We start from the raw sequence: 5,535 nt of genomic DNA, 5'->3' as shown, positions 1-5,535 counted from the left end.
AACAAGAGATTTAGAAAACATTTTTAACTACATTTTTTCCTTTTTAAGTTTAGATTCTGAATGAAAACAAGATCTTGTATTTTAATTAACATTTTAATAAACATTTTGAATTCTTTCTTTCCTGATAGTTCACTTAAACTAAAGTTACTCTTTTCCTAAATAAGATACTTATATATCCTTATTGCTAGTGTCAAAAAAAACCCCAAAAAACAAATAAGGGAAAATTCTGACCAAGTAAGCCTAGTTAATTTGAAAGGTAGAGTTTCCCTGGAAGAGAGGTCTACTGTCTGCTCTTTTGTTCATAGTATTTCAAAAGAAAGAATATTTGGTATACATACTTTTGGAAATATCACTCCATACGAATTCAGTATAACTCCAAAACACACTAAAGGAAGCTGCACACAAAGTAACAGTCCCACTGCTCACTTTGGTTAAAACATATGCTAAAACAATATTGCAATTTTATTTGTTACAGAGGACAAAGAAACCCTTCCCTTTCCCCTGCAGGTGTATTTGTGGCAGAGCTTTGCTGACTGATTCTTCCTGGAGTAAAACCAGCTGAACATCTCAGGCTATGATGACAGTCTCAATTCGGCACTGGTTTACCACAAGGTGCTCTGGAAAGACATGCACAGGGATGGGCTGCACTCTCCTGGCCTATGGAGCTGAGGTGCCCTGAGCTGATCCATCCTCTCTGTGTACAAGCCCCTCCCAAATTTTTATGTAATATGTGACTGTCACTGGGATATAGGAAATTCCATTTTGACAAATCTTTTTTTTCAAGTGGCTTAAACCCCGACATTTTCAAGCCTATATTGGTTAAAGGAAAGCCCTGCTCCCACTCTAAAAGTTTTACAACATATTCACACTGAACATGTCTTTCCTTTGTAATAGAATATGTATCAATTATTTATCATTATATTCTTGCACAGAAAATGTCTTCAAGCATTATGAAAGAAATTGTAAAGATGTGCTTAACACTACATGTACAGCTGAAATGGCATATAAACCAGAACAAAAGTAATCAAGTTTTACATTGAACTCATCTGCATTCAGATCTATGAGGATTTCAAGCTGTTATTAACAAAAAATAATAAAAGCAATCGCTCATATTTAGAATTGTTCCTGTAAATCAGCAGTGTTAGGTTCAGTTTTACAAACAAAATTTCATTTCGCTGCTGTTATGAAGTCATCAATATCACAGAAATAAATACAAAATACAGCAGGATCTTTCACCTTTTAATCTGTGCTAGTTCCTTAGGCAGGTGAAAACATGGAACATGTGGACAGCAAAGTTTAAGTCACATAGGTCTATTTAATATTAAAGACATTGCACATAACATGTGGAGAACATAATAAACAAACCAACCAAAAGAACAACAAAAATACAAGCCAAAAGAAAACCAACAAACCAACACAATAAAAAAACCCACAAAAGGGTATCTAGATAAAGTACCTGTCACTGGCAATTTCTGCAAACAGAAAACACCCCTGAACTGAACACAGTCTAGCTGCAAACATAGGTAAGAAAAAGGCAGACTCAGAGAAAGTTCAATACTTTTGGTAACAACATTATAGTTATACAACAGCCTCTTTTATTATTATTATCAAGAGCTTTTTTATGTTTCTTGCTGACTCACTAACATTGTTGGCTCACTTCTTTACCGAAATAACAAAGAAGGATTTATGCCCTCAGTCAACAGCCATAGTAGCGGCAAGGCCCAGGGAGAAAGCTAGTTAATCTCTATAATATCACATTTTCACATAACTGTTTAAAAAGATAGATCTTGTGAAGTGCATAAATGGCTTGCTTTACATGGGACTAGTTATTTTTTCAGTATACCATATTAAAGTTATACCTTATTGCATTTTTCACAGCTAACATACCTGGCTTAAGTTATGCTTTGATAGATTAAAACACGAAGAAACAAAATGAGCAGATTCAATGAACAAGAGCCTAGAACATACCCGTTATGAACTTAGGGTATACTGAGATAACTAGGCAGCTACAGATATGTATATCCAAAGGCTGTATCCTCTTTGATAGATACATTTTACACATGTTGTCATTTACTCCTTTGGCAACTTTTTTCTACTGGTACTTCTCTGGCTGTTTATTCCACAGCCATTCTCTTACCTTTTCATGATAGCTCATTTATTTTTTTCTATTTCATTTCATTCTTGAGCTAATGAGCAGGAACATACGTATGCTGCATAAATAGCCAAGAAGATTTAAATAAATTATCTCCTTTATTTCCACAGCACGTGACTGATCAGGTTATAATTCAGTGAAGAAGCTGCTCATCAGATCCTCCAGCAGCTTTAAGTTAGTAAATGATGCTAATTTACAACAGCCAGGACAGGTGACCCCAGCTGACCAAAGGGACATTCCCACACCATGTGACATCATGGTCAGCATATAAAGTGGGGGGAAGAAGGGGTAAGGGGAGCATATTTGGAGTGATTTTGTTTGTCTACCCAAGTCACCATTACACGTGATGGGGCCCTGCTCTCCTGGAGATGGCTCCACACCTGCCTGCCCATGGGAAGCAATGAATTAATTCCTTGATTTGCTTTGCTTGTGCGTGCAGCTTTTAGTTGCCCTGTTAAACTGTCTTAATCTCAGCCCATGTGTTTTCTACCTTTTAGCCTTCTGGTTCTCTTCCAAATCCCACTGGTGAGGGAGTGAGCAAGCAAGTTCTTGGGGCCAGGCTGCTGGCTGGGGTTAAACCACAACAGACTGACATTTAACTATTTAATGATGTATAGGTAAACTATTCATTTATATAAATGAATATGCTACACATATGCCCAGCAATAAAATATACACCAGTTTTGCTTAAAGAAATTGCAGGCTATTATATAAAACCTTCTCATCAACTGTAGCATGATTTCAGGAAACAGGCCCCTTCTTTAAATGCACATAAATTTATTTGTATCAGTTAAGCAGAGTGTGAAAGATTCAGCAGCTTTATTGAGATAAGGGAAGTGGGGGGAGAATTTAACTCTCTGTATAGCTGTAAGTTTTGAATTCACATCTAACTTTAGGCAGATATAAATATCTGTTGGAAAGAGCAAGAATGCATAAATACAGTCAATTAAAGATTTTTCAATATTTACACAGGTCTAAGTTATCCTCTGACTGGAATAGGTAATTCCTAGTTTATTTAATAAAATGGGGTAACTAATCCATCATATAGACAAAGAAGTTGTGATATGTGTAACTGTATTTTCACTCCTAGAAACCATAAAGAGACATTTACAGTTATTAGTGAAATATTTGTTGTAAAAATGATCCAGTGAAAGATACATTGGGTGTGACAATATTCAAATCATATCCATATTCTCCTAATTTAAGATTGGTTCTATTTTATGTATTCTATTTTTGTGTATTGACATGGGGTTTCATAAGCATCCTCCTTTGCCTGCTGTGGAAATATTCCAGCTTAGATCACTATACAAAAGATCAGAAATAGCAATATCAAAATACTTTATATTTTTAAATAACAGAGTAATCAGATTATTAAAAGTATAGTTTAGAAATCCTTTTTAATTAACAGGTAGTTAATGCAATCCAAGGTGTCTGATGCTTTAGTTTGTATAAATTATGTTTGTATTTTTCAAACCAAGACTCGACAGCAAAAGAACATCACAAATCGATCAGAAAGGTCCTTCGAAAGGATCTTTGTTCTTATAAGTTGCACCTATACAGGTTTGATTTTTGCTGACACAATGATATCATTCTAATAATTATTGCTTATATCATTGTAGGTCTGAATTTCAAAGTTCTTGCTGATACATTTTCTGAGCCGGGTTTCTATCTTATACTTGTTAGTCATGTTTACAATCATGTTAATATTTCACTAGGGCTTAAAATTCAACACAGTTTATAAGGTGCAAACTTCAGTCTTGACTGCCCTAAAGGCATTGCTACAACTTCTGCGGCTTCAGATTGCTTGCACATCCCGGCATCCTGTCGGCAGGTACAAGAGAAACACGTGTCGCGCTGTGCTTCTCCTGCCGCTCTCACCACCCTCTGGGGTCTGGTGTGGACTGTACCTGCTGAGAGCGAGGCGGCAGCTGAAAAGCATCAGGGTCTCACATTACGTTAGATCCTTCCAGCTTCGGGTGATTAACTCAGTCCATTTCATAGAACTGGGAAGCTTTTGAAGAAAACCCAATGGAATATACACACAAATTGCTGGCAATCAGTAAGTGCCAGCTTCTCTTGATTTACTACAAGTTGTTGTCTTTCTTTTTTTCTTTAATGCTTCTTTTTTTCTTTTTCTTTTTTTTTTCTTTTCTTTCCTTTTTTTTTTTTTTTTTTACCCCACAAAACTCGGTAGAAATTTATTGAACTCCTTGGTTTTAAGATTTCCGGGAGAGTGCTTTTTAGAGCTAAATCCTGTGGGCAACTGAACACTTTAAACTTCCACTGGCTTCAAAATTCCTGGACTATTTATTAGGATTTGATTAGCAATTTGGTGGTAGTGTTCGGGCTTTCTCTCATACATTTTAAACTTTCCACTACACAGAAGGCAGGGGGTTTTGTATTCCAGGAGTTTTTCTATTAAGAAAAATCTATGCTTTCCTACAGGTCATTACAGATTATTTTTGTTTTAGTAAGTGGGTTTTTATTACTCTTTCAGAGTCCAAGTACGTTTCTCTTACTAAATGCATTGCACACAAAAACGTATAAAATAAATACAGCATATAGATGTATCTGAACGTATAGTTAAGTGCAGCTTTGCTTTAATAACTGCTCTAAGTGTCCCCTAGAGCAACAGCACAGACTCGGCAAAAAGGGTTTGAGCTTACATTCTTGTACGAGCCAGCAGCATTGTTTCCCTCTTAACCACCAAAGTAACTTAACCAGTTTGACCAGGATCTAGTATCCTCCTGAGTAAAGACTTAACTACTCTGTTGAGAGCAGTCCCTTTCCACAGCCAGTCAGATGAGCAAACGTTTACACTTTTTCCTAGGCGAAGCAGTAGCAGCTCATGGAGCTGCCCTTCACAAACCTTGAAGCAGCTTTCATCTTGCTGGCTTTTGTCATTTTCACCTTGTTTACCCTGGCTTCTATCTACAGTGACTCCCATGACAACAAAAAAGGTAATGATCTAAAATAAATGTCGTACTTTACAGGTTTTACTAACTGATACTCTAATTACATGTTTTGTGATTTACCTTGCCGGTAGACTTACAGTACCTGGCTCTAGCTTTAGGAATACCCCTCGAAGGGCAGAGAGTAAGTGGTTAAGGCGTCAATAAAAGTCACAAGCATAGAAATTGCATGAGGTGTGAAAACAAGACCTTTTAGAGCTGGGTCTGCCCACTCGGACAGAGCTGTGCCACACAGCCGAGATCAGTGCTGTGAGCAACCTCTGTTCTCTGTAGGGGAAGATTTTCTCGTGGCAGCAGTTCTGCTTCATGGTCTGAGGAGTTATGAAATGCTTAGGCTGGCAAAACTGAGGATGTTCTTGTAATCAAGGTAAATGTTTGTTTTCATCAGGCTGAAGCCAAGTATTTGCTCCC

At 36.9% G+C, this 5,535-nt stretch overlaps 1 long non-coding RNA gene across 2 annotated transcripts in view; it reads left to right on the top strand.

The window, feature by feature from the left end:
• The first annotated feature begins 3,796 nt into the window (after nucleotides 1-3,796).
• LOC108448279 overlaps nucleotides 3,797-5,535 on the top strand; it is a 15,097-nt gene continuing 13,358 nt past the window's right edge. Inside the window, exons 1-2 of one of the 2 annotated variants that reach the window (XR_001864123.1) lie at nucleotides 3,797-4,211; nucleotides 4,983-5,112. This is a non-coding gene — a long non-coding RNA (uncharacterized LOC108448279). Of the gene's footprint in view, nucleotides 4,212-4,414; nucleotides 5,113-5,535 lie in introns of those variants that run through there. The other variant, XR_001864122.1, reaches the window with a different exon arrangement.

Source organism: Corvus brachyrhynchos, unplaced genomic scaffold (assembly GCF_000691975.1).
Source record: "Corvus brachyrhynchos isolate BGI_N302 unplaced genomic scaffold, ASM69197v1 scaffold178, whole genome shotgun sequence".
NCBI lineage: Eukaryota > Metazoa > Chordata > Aves > Passeriformes > Corvidae > Corvus > Corvus brachyrhynchos.
The sequence above is the reverse complement of the archived record's forward strand: the minus strand, read 5'-3'. Positions and strand labels throughout refer to the sequence as shown.